Source organism: Pongo abelii, chromosome 1 (assembly GCF_028885655.2).
Source record: "Pongo abelii isolate AG06213 chromosome 1, NHGRI_mPonAbe1-v2.0_pri, whole genome shotgun sequence".
In the NCBI taxonomy this organism is placed as follows: Eukaryota; Metazoa; Chordata; class Mammalia; order Primates; family Hominidae; genus Pongo; species Pongo abelii.
In genome coordinates, this window is record NC_071985.2 from 20844312 (window position 1) to 20858575 (window position 14264).

At 67.5% G+C, this 14264-nt stretch overlaps 6 non-coding genes across 6 annotated transcripts; all 6 read left to right on the forward strand.

The window, feature by feature from the left end:
- Window positions 1–1057: 1057 nt before the first annotated feature.
- LOC129052465 (5S ribosomal RNA) lies at window positions 1058–1176 on the forward strand. Its single transcript, XR_008517522.1, has one exon. It is a non-coding gene; the product is annotated as a 5S ribosomal RNA (ribosomal RNA).
- Window positions 1177–3370: 2194 nt separating this feature from the next.
- On the forward strand, window positions 3371–3489 carry LOC129052616 (5S ribosomal RNA). The gene has a single exon (XR_008517691.1). It is a non-coding gene; the product is annotated as a 5S ribosomal RNA (ribosomal RNA).
- A 2200-nt stretch (window positions 3490–5689) lies between these two features.
- On the forward strand, window positions 5690–5808 carry LOC129052466 (5S ribosomal RNA). The gene has a single exon (XR_008517523.1). It is a non-coding gene; the product is annotated as a 5S ribosomal RNA (ribosomal RNA).
- Window positions 5809–8009: 2201 nt separating this feature from the next.
- On the forward strand, window positions 8010–8129 carry LOC129052639 (5S ribosomal RNA). The gene has a single exon (XR_008517730.1). It is a non-coding gene; the product is annotated as a 5S ribosomal RNA (ribosomal RNA).
- Window positions 8130–10318: 2189 nt separating this feature from the next.
- On the forward strand, window positions 10319–10437 carry LOC129052467 (5S ribosomal RNA). Its single transcript, XR_008517524.1, has one exon. It is a non-coding gene; the product is annotated as a 5S ribosomal RNA (ribosomal RNA).
- A 2202-nt stretch (window positions 10438–12639) lies between these two features.
- LOC129052468 (5S ribosomal RNA) lies at window positions 12640–12758 on the forward strand. The gene has a single exon (XR_008517525.1). It is a non-coding gene; the product is annotated as a 5S ribosomal RNA (ribosomal RNA).
- Window positions 12759–14264: the final 1506 nt, after the last annotated feature.

The following is a 14264-nucleotide window of genomic DNA, read 5'->3' on the forward strand; positions in this document are numbered from 1 at the left end:
GCGCTGCCTGCCGGAGACGGGCGCTTCCTCTCGAAGGCTCTATCGCTCTCGCTCTCTAGCTCCCTCCGCCTCTCTCTTCTAGGTTTCCCCCTGGACCTCGCGCTACTTCTGTCGTCTTCCCTCTGTCTCTCTGTCTCTCTCTCTTTCTCTGTCCCTGTCTCTTTCTCAGCCTCTCTGTCTGTCTCCTTCCCTCTCCCCCTCCCCTGTCTCTCTCGATCGCTGTCTCTCTCCCTCCCTCGGTTTCTATCTCTCCATCCATCTCGTCCTTGCTCTCCTTCAAGCCGCGTGTGTGTGTGTACGTGTGTGTGTCTGTGTGTGTGTGTGTGTGTGTGTCTCAGTGGGTGAGTCTGTGTGTGTGTGTGTGTGTGTGTGTGTCTGAGTGGGTGAGTCTGTGTGTGTGTGTGTGTGTGCGCGCGTGCGTGCGTGTGCGAGCGAGCGCCGGCGCGTGCGAGCGTGCCCGGGTGTGTCTGTGTGTGGGGGAGTGGATTTGCTCCTGGTGGTGGCGGGGTGTGTCTGGGTTTCTCTCAGCCCCTCTCACCCGGGATCAGGCCGCCGCCTCTAGTGGCAGCCCGGGGCAAAGCGGGGCCACCCCCCCGACCCGCTACCCGCCCCCGCGCCCTCTTGCCCACCGGCCGGACCGGCCTTGGTCGGGACACGCGACCGTGCTGGGGGCGTTGGGAGAGAAAGGCCCCGCGCGGCCCGGCCGGCTGGTCGCCCTTGGCCAGCCCTGACGGCTCCGGGTGGGTGGGGCAAGAGGGGGCCTCGCGGGAGCGCCTGAGCGGCGAGGGACGCAAAACGCCACCTCCGCGGCAGGGCGGAGGACCAGGAGGGGGTCCCGGGATCGTGGGCCCTGGGCCCTGACGCCTCGGAGCACTCCCTGTTCCGAGCGGGCCCCATGTGGTGGAAGCTCGGGAGCTGGGGAGCCGGGGGAAGGCCGCGGGCGAGCGGCTCGTGGGTCCCCGATCCGAGCCCCGCGGCCCCGGGCTGGCGGTGACGGCTGCAATCCGGCGGGCATGGCTGGGCCGGGCTCTTGGGGCAGCCAGGCGCCTGTCTCGGCGTCTACGGCCATACCACCCTGAACGCGCCCGATCTCGTCTGATCTCGGAAGCTAAGCAGGGTCGGGCCTGGTTAGTACTTGGATGGGAGACCGCCTGGGAATACCGGGTGCTGTAGGCTTTTTCTTTGGCTTTTTGCTTTTTCTTTCCTCTTCTTCCAGACGGAGTCTCGCTCTGTCGCCCAGGCTGGAGTGCAGCGGCGCCATCTCGGCTCACTGCAAGCTCCGCCTCCCGGGTTCACGCCCTTCTCCGGCCCCAGCCTCCCGAGTAGCTGGGACTGCAGGCGCCCGCCACCACGCCCGGCTGATTTTTTTTCTATTTTGGGTAGAGACGGGGTTTCACCCTGTTAGCCGGGATGGTCTCTACCTCCTCACCTGGTGATCCACCCGCCTCGGCCTCCCACCCACAGTGCTGGGATTACAGGCGGGAGCCACCGCGCCCGCCCGGCCTGCTGCAGGCTTTTTTGGCTTCCCCGCTGCCTCCCTTCCCCCTACGGTCACCATGCTCCCCAACCTCCCCTCGCTCTGCTCCCCCTTTATCGCCCACCTACACCTCCGCCGCAGCCCAGCCGGAGACCTCCTCCTGGGGGTCCGCCCCTACTGCACGCCGGGCAGCAGCATCCCACCGCTTCCGCCTCGCCGCCGCCCCGCCAGGAGCCCGGCTCCAGCCTGGGAGGGCAGGGGGCCGGACCCCAGAGCCGCAGGCGCGGGTCCCCTGCCGTTCGCGGTGCCTTCCCGCTCCCGGAACGCCCAGGCCATTCAATTCACCCACCGGGCGGCGCGCCGTCGTCGCAACCTTCCAAACCGGTGGAAGGGGCGGGCAGGGGCAGCGGGTGCCACAGGCGCCAGCCCAGACCTCGGCTCCGGAACGCACGGGCTGCTTCACCCGGGGGAAGGACATTGCTTCGCCAGCCACCAGGAAAACAGTCCCTGTGCACCCGGATTCCCAACGGCCCCCCACTTCGTGTGAACACCAGTCCCGAGGACACGCCAGAGACCCAGGCCTCCGGCCCCGCCCGGTGCCACGGCTCCCGCCAAACGGGCGGGCGGGCGCACTCTGCAAATCCCGGGGCCCGCCGCAAGGCACCCAGAGCACAGGGTGGTGCCAAGAAAGGAAGGAACCTACGAAACCCACCTCCAAAGCAAGCAATTCAGCCAAGTAAAAGCCCGTCTCAGCGCTCCGTTGGTCCTCTCACAGGGACCGCCTGGCCCCCGTGTTCTGGCGCAGCCCAAGCCCCCTCCACCCTATCCCGGCCTGCTCAAAAGGGCGCTGCCTACCGGAGACGGGCGCTTCCTCTCGAAGGCTCTATCGCTCTCGCTCTCTAGCTCCCTCCGCCTCTCTCTTCTAGGTTTCCCCCTGGACCTCGCGCTACTTCTGTCGTCTTCCCTCTGTCTCTCTGTCTCTCTCTCTTTCTCTGTCCCTGTCTCTTTCTCAGCCTCTCTGTCTGTCTCCTTCCCTCTCCCCCTCCCCTGTCTCTCTCGATCGCTGTCTCTCTCCCTCCCTCGGTTTCTATCTCTCCATCCATCTCGTCCTTGCTCTCCTTCAAGCCGCGTGTGTGTGTGTACGTGTGTGTGTCTGTGTGTGTGTGTGTGTGTGTGTCTCAGTGGGTGAGTCTGTGTGTGTGTGTGTGTGTCTGAGTGGGTGAGTCTGTGTGTGTGTGTGTGTGTGCGCGCGTGCGTGCGTGTGCGAGCGAGCGCCGGCGCGTGCGAGCGCGCCCGGGTGTGTCTGTGTGTGGGGGAGTGGATTTGCTCCTGGTGGTGGCGGGGTGTGTCTGGGTTTCTCTCAGCCCCTCTCACCCGGGTTCAGGCCGCCGCCTCTAGTGGCAGCCCGGGGCAAAGCGGGGCCACCCCCCCGACCCGCTACCCGCCCCCGCGCCCTCTTGCCCACCGGCCGGACCGGCCTTGGTCGGGACACGCGACCGTGCTGGGGACGTTGGGAGAGAAAGGCCCCGCGTGGCCCGGCCGGCTGGTCGCCCTTGGCCAGCCCTGACGGCTCCGGGTGGGTGGGGCAAGAGGGGGCCTCGCGGGAGCGCCTGAGCGGCGAGGGACGCAAAACGCCACCTCCGCGGCAGGGCGGAGGACCAGGAGGGGGTCCCGGGATCGTGGGCCCTGGGCCCTGACGCCTCGGAGCACTCCCTGTTCCGAGCGGGCCCCATGTGGTGGAAGCTCGGGAGCTGGGGAGCCGGGGGAAGGCCCCGGGCGAGGGGCTCGGGGGTCCCCGATCCGAGCCCCGCGGCCCCGGGCTGGCGGTGACGGCTGCAATCCGGCGGGCATGGCTGGGCCGGGCTCTTGGGGCAGCCAGGCGCCTGTCTCGGCGTCTACGGCCATACCACCCTGAACGCGCCTGATCTCGTCTGATCTCGGAAGCTAAGCAGGGTCGGGCCTGGTTAGTACTTGGATGGGAGACCGCCTGGGAATACCGGGTGCTGTAGGCTTTTTCTTTGGCTTTTTGCTTTTTCTTTCCTCTTCTTCCAGACGGAGTCTCGCTCTGTCGCCCAGGCTGGAGTGCAGCGGCGCCATCTCGGCTCACTGCAAGCTCCGCCTCCCGGGTTCACGCCCTTCTCCGGCCCCAGCCTCCCGAGTAGCTGGGACTGCAGGCGCCCGCCACCACGCCCGGCTGATTTTTTTTCTATTTTGCGTAGAGACGGGGTTTCACCCTGTTAGCCGGGATGGTCTCCACCTCCTCACCTGGTGATCCACCCGCCTCGGCCTCCCACCCACAGTGCTGGGATTACAGGCGGGAGCCACCGCGCCCGCCCGGCCTGCTGCAGGCTTTTTTGGCTTCCCCGCTGCCTCCCTTCCCCCTACAGTCGCCATGCTCCCCAACCTCCCCTCGCTCTGCTCCCCCTTTATCGCCCTCCTACACCTCCGCCGCAGCCCAGCCGGGGACCTCCTCCTGGGGGTCCGACCCTACTGCACGCCGGGCAGCAGCATCCCACCGCTTCCGCCTCGCCGCCGCCCCGCCAGGAGCCCGGCTCCAGCCTGGGAGGGCAGGGGGCCGGACCCCAGAGCCGCAGGCGCGGGTCCCCTGCCGTTCGCGGTGCCTTCCCGCTCCCGGAACGCCCAGGCCATTCAATTCACCCACCGGGCGGCGCGCCGTCGTCGCAACCTTCCAAACCGGGGGAAGGGGCGGGCAGGGTCAGCGGGTGCCACAGGCGCCAGCCCAGACCTCGGCTCCGGAACGCACGGGCTGCTTCACCCGGGGGAAGGACATTGCTTCGCCAGCCACCAGGAAAACTGTCCCTGTGCACCCGGATTCCCAACGGCCCCCCACTTCGTGTCAACACCAGTCCCGAGGACACGCCAGAGACCCAGGCCTCCGGCCCCGCCCGGTGCCACGGCTCCCGCCAAACGGGCGGGCGGGCGCACTCTGCAAATCCCGGGGCCCGCCGCCAGGCACCCAGAGCACAGGGTGGTGCCAAGAAAGGAAGGAACCTACGAAACCCACCTCCAAAGCAAGCAATTCAGCCAAGTAAAAGCCCGTCTCAGCGCTCCGTTGGTCCTCTCACAGGGACCGCCTGGCCCCCGTGTTCTGGCGCAGCCCAAGCCCCCTCCACCCTATCCCGGCCTGCTCAAAAGGGCGCTGCCTACCGGAGCCGGGCGCTTCCTCTCGAAGGCTCTATCGCTCTCGCTCTCTAGCTCCCTCCGCCACTCTCTTCTAGGTTTCCCCCTGGACCTCGCGCTACTTCTGCCGTCTTCCCTCTGTCTCTCTGTCTCTCTCTCTTTCTCTGTCCCTGTCTCTTTCTCAGCCTCTCTGTCTGTCTCCTTCCCTCTCCCCCTCCCCTGTCTCTCTCGATCGCTGTCTCTCTCCCTCCCTCGGTTTCTATCTCTCCATCCATCTCGTCCTTGCTCTCCTTCAAGCCGCGTGTGTGTGTGTACGTGTGTGTGTGTCTGTGTGTGTGTGTGTGCGTCTGAGTGGGTGAGTCTGTGTGTGTGTGTGTGTGTGTGTGTGTCTGAGTGGGTGAGTCTGTGTGTGTGTGTGTGTGTGCGCGCGTGCGTGCGTGTGCGAGCGAGCGCCAGCGCGTGCGAGCGCGCCCGGGTGTGTCTGTGTGTGGGGGAGTGGATTTGCTCCTGGTGGTGGCGGGGTGTGTCTGGGTTTCTCTCAGCCCCTCTCACCCGGGATCAGGCCGCCGCCTCTAGTGGCAGCCCGAGGCAAAGCGGGGCCACCCCCCCGACCCGCTACCCGCCCCCGCGCCCTCTTGCCCACCGGCCGGACCGGCCTTGGTCGGGACACGCGACCGTGCTGGGGGCGTTGGGAGAGAAAGGCCCCGCGCGGCCCGGCCGGCTGGTCGCCCTTGGCCAGCCCTGACGGCTCCGGGTGGGTGGGGCAAGAGGGGGCCTCGCGGGAGCGCCTGAGCGGCGAGGGACGCAAAACGCCACCTCCGCGGCAGGGCGGAGGACCAGGAGGGGGTCCCGGGATCGTGGGCCCTGGGCCCTGACGCCTCGGAGCACTCCCTGTTCCGAGCGGGCCCCATGTGGTGGAAGCTCGGGAGCTGGGGAGCCGGGGGAAGGCCGCGGGCGAGCGGCTCGGGGGTCCCCGATCCGAGCCCCGCGGCCCCGGGCTGGCGGTGACGGCTGCAATCCGGCGGGCATGGCTGGGCCGGGCTCTTGGGGCAGCCAGGCGCCTGTCTCGGCGTCTACGGCCATACCACCCTGAACGCGCCCGATCTCGTCTGATCTCGGAAGCTAAGCAGGGTCGGGCCTGGTTAGTACTTGGATGGGAGACCGCCTGGGAATACCGGGTGCTGTAGGCTTTTTCTTTGGCTTTTTGCTTTTTCTTTCCTCTTCTTCCAGACGGAGTCTCGCTCTGTCACCCAGGCTGGAGTGCAGCGGCGCCATCTCGGCTCACTGCAAGCTCCGCCTCCCGGGTTCACGCCCTTCTCCGGCCCCAGCCTCCCGAGTAGCTGGGACTGCAGGCGCCCGCCACCACGCCCGGCTGATTTTTTTTCTATTTTGGGTAGAGACGGGGTTTCACCCTGTTAGCCGGGATGGTCTCTACCTCCTCACCTGGTGATCCACCCGCCTCGGCCTCCCACCCACAGTGCTGGGATTACAGGCGGGAGCCACCACGCCCGCCCGGCCTGCTGCAGGCTTTTTTGGCTTCCCCGCTGCCTCCCTTCCCCCTACGGTCACCATGCTCCCCAACCTCCCCTCGCTCTGCTCCCCCTTTATCGCCCACCTACACCTCCGCCGCAGCCCAGCCGGAGACCTCCTCCTGGGGGTCCGCCCCTACTGCACGCCGGGCAGCAGCATCCCACCGCTTCCGCCTCGCCGCCGCCCCGCCAGGAGCCCGGCTCCAGCCTGGGAGGGCAGGGGGCCGGACCCCAGAGCCGCAGGCGCGGGTCCCCTGCCGTTCGCGGTGCCTTCCCGCTCCCGGAACGCCCAGGCCATTCAATTCACCCACCGGGCGGCGCGCCGTCGTCGCAACCTTCCAAACCGGGGGAAGGGGCGGGCAGGGGCAGCGGGTGCCACAGGCGCCAGCCCAGACCTCGGCTCCGGAACGCACGGGCTGCTTCACCCGGGGGAAGGACATTGCTTCGCCAGCCACCAGGAAAACAGTCCCTGTGCACCCGGATTCCCAACGGCCCCCCACTTCGTGTCAACACCAGTCCCGAGGACACGCCAGAGACCCAGGCCTCCGGCCCCGCCCGGTGCCACGGCTCCCGCCAAACGGGCGGGCGGGCGCACTCTGCAAATCCCGGGGCCCGCCGCAAGGCACCCAGAGCACAGGGTGGTGCCAAGAAAGGAAGGAACCTACGAAACCCACCTCCAAAGCAAGCAATTCAGCCAAGTAAAGCCCGTCTCAGCGCTCCGTTGGTCCTCTCACAGGGACCGCCTGGCCCCCGTGTTCTGGCGCAGCCCAAGCCCCCTCCACCCTATTCCGGCCTGCTCAAAGGGGCGCTGCCTACCGGAAACGGGCGCTTCCTCTCGAAGGCTCTATCGCTCTCGCTCTCTAGCTCCCTCCGCCTCTCTCTTCTAGGTTTCCCCCTGGACCTCGCGCTACTTCTGTCGTCTTCCCTCTGTCTCTCTGTCTCTCTCTCTTTCTCTGTCCCTGTCTCTTTCTCAGCCTCTCTGTCTGTCTCCTTCCCTCTCCCCCTCCCCTGTCTCTCTCGATCGCTGTCTCTCTCCCTCCCTCGGTTTCTATCTCTCCATCCATCTCGTCCTTGCTCTCCTTCAAGCCGCGTGTGTGTGTGTACGTGTGTGTGTCTGTGTGTGTGTGTGTGTGTGTGTCTCAGTGGGTGAGTCTGTGTGTGTGTGTGTGTGTGTGTGTGTCTGAGTGGGTGAGTCTGTGTGTGTGTGTGTGTGTGCGCGCGTGCATGCGTGTGCGAGCGAGCGCCGGCGCGTGCGAGCGCGCCCGGGTGTGTCTGTGTGTGGGGGAGTGGATTTGCTCCTGGTGGTGGCGGGGTGTGTCTGGGTTTCTCTCAGCCCCTCTCACCCGGGATCAGGCCGCCGCCTCTAGTGGCAGCCCGGGGCAAAGCGGGGCCACCCCCCCGACCCGCTACCCGCCCCCGCGCCCTCTTGCCCACCGGCCGGACGGGCCTTGGTCGGGACACGCGACCGTGCTGGGGGCGTTGGGAGAGAAAGGCCCCGCGCGGCCCGGCCGGCTGGTCGCCCTTGGCCAGCCCTGACGGCTCCGGGTGGGTGGGGCAAGAGGGGGCCTCGCGGGAGCGCCTGAGCGGCGAGGGACGCAAAACGCCACCTCCGCGGCAGGGCGGAGGACCAGGAGGGGGTCCCGGGATCGTGGGCCCTGGGCCCTGACGCCTCGGAGCACTCCCTGTTCCGAGCGGGCCGCATGTGGTGGAAGCTCGGGAGCTGGGGAGCCGGGGGAAGGCCGCGGGCGAGCGGCTCGGGGGTCCCCGATCCGAGCCCCGCGGCCCCGGGCTGGCGGTGACGGCTGCAATCCGGCGGGCATGGCTGGGCCGGGCTCTTGGGGCAGCCAGGCGCCTGTCTCGGCGTCTACGGCCATACCACCCTGAACGCGCCCGATCTCGTCTGATCTCGTGAAGCTAAGCAGGGTCGGGCCGGGTTAGTACTTGGATGGGAGACCGCCTGGGAATACCGGGTGCTGTAGGCTTTTTCTTTGGCTTTTTGCTTTTTCTTTCCTCTTCTTCCAGACGGAGTCTCGCTCTGTCGCCCAGGCTGGAGTGCAGCGGCGCCATCTCGGCTCACTGCAAGCTCCGCCTCCCGGGTTCACGCCCTTCTCCGGCCCCAGCCTCCCGAGTAGCTGGGACTGCAGGCGCCCGCCACCACGCCCGGCTGATTTTTTTTCTATTTTGGGTAGAGACGGGGTTTCACCCTGTTAGCCGGGATGGTCTCTACCTCCTCACCTGGTGATCCACCCGCCTCGGCCTCCCACCCACAGTGCTGGGATTACAGGCGGGAGCCACCGCGCCCGCCCGGCCTGCTGCAGGCTTTTTTGGCTTCCCCGCTGCCTCCCTTCCCCCTACGGTCACCATGCTCCCCAACCTCCCCTCGCTCTGCTCCCCCTTTATCGCCCACCTACACCTCCGCCGCAGCCCAGCCGGAGACCTCCTCCTGGGGGTCCGCCCCTACTGCACGCCGGGCAGCAGCATCCCACCACTTCCGCCTCGCCGCCGCCCCGCCAGGAGCCCGGCTCCAGCCTGGGAGGGCAGGGGGCCGGACCCCAGAGCCGCAGGCGCGGGTCCCCTGCCGTTCGCGGTGCCTTCCCGCTCCCGGAACGCCCAGGCCATTCAATTCACCCACCGGGCGGCGCGCCGTCGTGGCAACCTTCCAAACCGGGGGAAGGGGCGGGCAGGGGCAGCGGGTGCCACAGGCGCCAGCCCAGACCTCGGCTCCGGAACGCACGGGCTGCTTCACCCGGGGGAAGGACATTGCTTCGCCAGCCACCAGGAAAACAGTCCCTGTGCACCCGGATTCCCAACGGCCCCCCACTTCGTATCAACACCAGTCCCGAGGACACGCCAGAGACCCAGGCCTCCGGCCCCGCCCGGTGCCACGGCTCCCGCCAAACGGGCGGGCGGGCGCACTCTGCAAATCCCGGGGCCCGCCGCAAGGCACCCAGAGCACAGGGTGGTGCCAAGAAAGGAAGGAACCTACGAAACCCACCTCCAAAGCAAGCAATTCAGCCAAGTAAAAGCCCGTCTCAGCGCTCCGTTGGTCCTCTCACAGGGACCGCCTGGCCCCCGTGTTCTGGCGCAGCCCAAGCCCCCTCCACCCTATCCCGGCCTGCTCAAAAGGGCGCTGCCTACCGGAGACGGGCGCTTCCTCTCGAAGGCTCTATCGCTCTCGCTCTCTAGCTCCCTCCGCCTCTCTCTTCTAGGTTTCCCCCGGACCTCGCGCTACTTCTGTCGTCTTCCCTCTGTCTCTCTGTCTCTCTCTCTTTCTCTGTCCCTGTCTCTTTCTCAGCCTCTCTGTCTGTCTCCTTCCCTCTCCCCCTCCCCTGTCTCTCTCGATCGCTGTCTCTCTCCCTCCCTCGGTTTCTATCTCTCCATCCATCTCGTCCTTGCTCTCCTTCAAGCCGCGTGTGTGTGTGTACGTGTGTGTGTCTGTGTGTGTGTGTGTGTGTCTCAGTGGGTGAGTCTGTGTGTGTGTGTGTGTGTGTCTGAGTGGGTGAGTCTGTGTGTGTGTGTGTGTGCGCGCGTGCGTGCGTGTGCGAGCGAGCGCCGGCGCGTGCGAGCGCGCCCGGGTGTGTCTGTGTGTGGGGGAGTGGATTTGCTCCTGGTGGTGGCGGGGTGTGTCTGGGTTTCTCTCAGCCCCTCTCACCCGGGATCAGGCCGCCGCCTCTAGTGGCAGCCCGGGGCAAAGCGGGGCCACCCCCCCGACCCGCTACCCGCCCCCGCGCCCTCTTGCCCACCGGCCGGACCGGCCTTGGTCGGGACACGCGACCGTGCTGGGGGCGTTGGGAGAGAAAGGCCCCGCGCGGCCCGGCCGGCTGGTCGCCCTTGGCCAGCCCTGACGGCTCCGGGTGGGTGGGGCAAGAGGGGGCCTCGCGGGAGCGCCTGAGCGGCGAGGGACGCAAAACGCCACCTCCGCGGCAGGGCGGAGGACCAGGAGGGGGTCCCGGGATCGTGGGCCCTGGGCCCTGACGCCTCGGAGCACTCCCTGTTCCGAGCGGGCCCCATGTGGTGGAAGCTCGGGAGCTGGGGAGCCGGGGGAAGGCCCCGGGCGAGGGGCTCGGGGGTCCCCGATCCGAGCCCCGCGGCCCCGGGCTGGCGGTGACGGCTGCAATCCGGCGGGCATGGCTGGGCCGGGCTCTTGGGGCAGCCAGGCGCCTGTCTCGGCGTCTACGGCCATACCACCCTGAACGCGCCCGATCTCGTCTGATCTCGGAAGCTAAGCAGGGTCGGGCCTGGTTAGTACTTGGATGGGAGACCGCCTGGGAATACCGGGTGCTGTAGGCTTTTTCTTTGGCTTTTTGCTTTTTCTTTCCTCTTCTTCCAGACGGAGTCTCGCTCTGTCGCCCAGGCTGGAGTGCAGCGGCGCCATCTCGGCTCACTGCAAGCTCCGCCTCCCGGGTTCACGCCCTTCTCCGGCCCCAGCCTCCCGAGTAGCTGGGACTGCAGGCGCCCGCCACCACGCCCGGCTGATTTTTTTTCTATTTTGCGTAGAGACGGGGTTTCACCCTGTTAGCCGGGATGGTCTCCACCTCCTCACCTGGTGATCCACCCGCCTCGGCCTCCCACCCACAGTGCTGGGATTACAGGCGGGAGCCACCGCGCCCGCCCGGCCTGCTGCAGGCTTTTTTGGCTTCCCCGCTGCCTCCCTTCCCCCTACAGTCGCCATGCTCCCCAACCTCCCCTCGCTCTGCTCCCCCTTTATCGCCCACCTACACCTCCGCCGCAGCCCAGCCGGAGACCTCCTCCTGGGGGTCCGCCCCTACTGCACGCCGGGCAGCAGCATCCCACCGCTTCCGCCTCGCCGCCGCCCCGCCAGGAGCCCGGCTCCAGCCTGGGAGGGCAGGGGGCCGGACCCCAGAGCCGCAGGCGCGGGTCCCCTGCCGTTCGCGGTGCCTTCCCGCTCCCGGAACGCCCAGGCCATTCAATTCACCCACCGGGCGGCGCGCTGTCGTCGCAACCTTCCAAACCGGGGGAAGGGGCGGGCAGGGGCAGCGGGTGCCACAGGCGCCAGCCCAGACCTCGGCTCCGGAACGCACGGGCTGCTTCACCCGGGGGAAGGACATTGCTTCGCCAGCCACCAGGAAAACAGTCCCTGTGCACCCGGATTCCCAACGGCCCCCCACTTCGTGTCAACACCAGTCCCGAGGACACACCAGAGACCCAGGCCTCCGGCCCCGCCCGGTGCCACGGCTCCCGCCAAACGGGCGGGCGGGCGCACTCTGCAAATCCCGGGGCCCGCCGCAAGGCACCCAGAGCACAGGGTGGTGCCAAGAAAGGAAGGAACCTACGAAACCCACCTCCAAAGCAAGCAATTCAGCCAAGTAAAAGCCCGTCTCAGCGCTCCGTTGGTCCTCTCACAGGGACCGCCTGGCCCCCGTGTTCTGGCGCAGCCCAAGCCCCCTCCACCCTATCCCGGCCTGCTCAAAAGGGCGCTGCCTGCCGGAGACGGGCGCTTCCTCTCGAAGGCTCTATCGCTCTCGCTCTCTAGCTCCCTCCGCCTCTCTCTTCTAGGTTTCCCCCTGGACCTCGCGCTACTTCTGTCGTCTTCCCTCTGTCTCTCTGTCTCTCTCTCTTTCTCTGTCCCTGTCTCTTTCTCAGCCTCTCTGTCTGTCTCCTTCCCTCTCCCACTCCCCTGTCTCTCTCGATCGCTGTCTCTCTCCCTCCCTCGGTTTCTATCTCTCCATCCATCTCGTCCTTGCTCTCCTTCAAGCCGCGTGTGTGTGTGTACGTGTGTGTGTCTGTGTGTGTGTGTGTGTGTGTGTCTCAGTGGGTGAGTCTGTGTGTGTGTGTGTGTGTGTGTGTGTCTGAGTGGGTGAGTCTGTGTGTGTGTGTGTGTGTGCGCGCGTGCGTGCGTGTGCGAGCGAGCGCCGGCGCGTGCGAGCGCGCCCGGGTGTGTCTGTGTGTGGGGGAGTGGATTTGCTCCTGGTGGTGGCGGGGTGTGTCTGGGTTTCTCTCAGCCCCTCTCACCCGGGATCAGGCCGCCGCCTCTAGTGGCAGCCCGGGGCAAAGCGGGGCCACCCCCCCGACCCGCTACCCGCCCCCGCGCCCTCTTGCCCACCGGCCGGACCGGCCTTGGTCGGGACACGCGACCGTGCTGGGGGCGTTGGGAGAGAAAGGCCCCGCGCGGCCCGGCCGGCTGGTCGCCCTTGGCCAGCCCTGACGGCTCCGGGTGGGTGGGGCAAGAGGGGGCCTCGCGGGAGCGCCTGAGCGGCGAGGGACGCAAAACGCCACCTCCGCGGCAGGGCGGAGGACCAGGAGGGGGTCCCGGGATCGTGGGCCCTGGGCCCTGACGCCTCGGAGCACTCCCTGTTCCGAGCGGGCCCCATGTGGTGGAAGCTCGGGAGCTGGGGAGCCGGGGGAAGGCCGCGGGCGAGCGGCTCGGGGGTCCCCGATCCGAGCCCCGCGGCCCCGGGCTGGCGGTGACGGCTGCAATCCGGCGGGCATGGCTGGGCCGGGCTCTTGGGGCAGCCAGGCGCCTGTCTCGGCGTCTACGGCCATACCACCCTGAACGCGCCCGATCTCGTCTGATCTCGGAAGCTAAGCAGGGTCGGGCCTGGTTAGTACTTGGATGGGAGACCGCCTGGGAATACCGGGTGCTGTAGGCTTTTTCTTTGGCTTTTTGCTTTTTCTTTCCTCTTCTTCCAGACGGAGTCTCGCTCTGTCGCCCAGGCTGGAGTGCAGCGGCGCCATCTCGGCTCACTGCAAGCTCCGCCTCCCGGGTTCACGCCCTTCTCTGGCCCCAGCCTCCCGAGTAGCTGGGACTGCAGGCGCCCGCCACCACGCCCGGCTGATTTTTTTTCTATTTTGCGTAGAGACGGGGTTTCACCCTGTTAGCCGGGATGGTCTCCACCTCCTCACCTGGTGATCCACCCGCCTCGGCCTCCCACCCACAGTGCTGGGATTACAGGCGGGAGCCACCGCGCCCACCCGGCCTGCTGCAGGCTTTTTTGGCTTCCCCGCTGCCTCCCTTCCCCCTACAGTCGCCATGCTCCCCAACCTCCCCTCGCTCTGCTCCCCCTTTATCGCCCACCTACACCTCCGCCGCAGCCCAGCCGGAGACCTCCTCCTGGGGGTCCGCCCCTACTGCACGCCGGGCAGCAGCATCCCACCGCTTCCGCCTCGCCGCCGCCCCGCCAGGAGCCCGGCTCCAGCCTGGGAGGGCAGGGGGCCGGACCCCAGAGCCGCAGGCGTGGGTCCCCTGCCGTTCGCGGTGCCTTCCCGCTCCCGGAACGCCCAGGCCATTCAATTCACCCACCGGGCGGCGCGCCGTCGTCGCAACCTTCCAAACCGGGGGAGAGGCGGGCAGGGGCAGCGGGTGCCACAGGCGCCAGCCCAGACCTCGGCTCCGGAACGCACGGGCTGCTTCACCCGGGGGAAGGACATTGCTTCGCCAGCCACCAGGAAAACAGTCCCTGTGCACCCGGATTCCCAACGGCCCCCCACTTCGTGTCAACACCAGTCCCGAGGACACGCCAGAGACCCAGGCCTCCGGCCCCGCCCGGTGCCACGGCTCCCGCCAAACGGGCGGGCGGGCGCACTCTGCAAATCCCGGGGCCCGCCGCAAGGCACCCAGAGCACAGGGTGGTGCCAAGAAAGGAAGGAACCTACGAAACCCACCTCCAAAGCAAGCAATTCAGCCAAGTAAAAGCCCGTCTCAGCGCTCCGTTGGTCCTCTCACAGGGACCGCCTGGCCCCCGTGTTCTGGCGCAGCCCAAGCCCCCTCCACCCTATCCCGGCCTGCTCAAAAGGGCGCTGCCTACCGGAGCCGGGCGCTTCCTCTCGAAGGCTCTATCGCTCTCGCTCTCTAGCTCCCTCCGCCACTCTCTTCTAGGTTTCCCCCTGGACCTCGCGCTACTTCTGCCGTCTTCCCTCTGTCTCTCTGTCTCTCTCTCTTTCTCTGTCCCTGTCTCTTTCTCAGCCTCTCTGTCTGTCTCCTTCCCTCTCCCACTCCCCTGTCTCTCTCGATCGCTGTCTCTCTCCCTCCCTCGGTTTCTATCTCTCCATCCATCTCGTCCTTGCTCTCCTTCAAGCCGCGTGTGTGTGTGTACGTGTGTGTGTCTGTGTGTGTGTGTGTGTGTGTGTCTCAGTGGGTGAGTCTGTGTGTGTGTGTG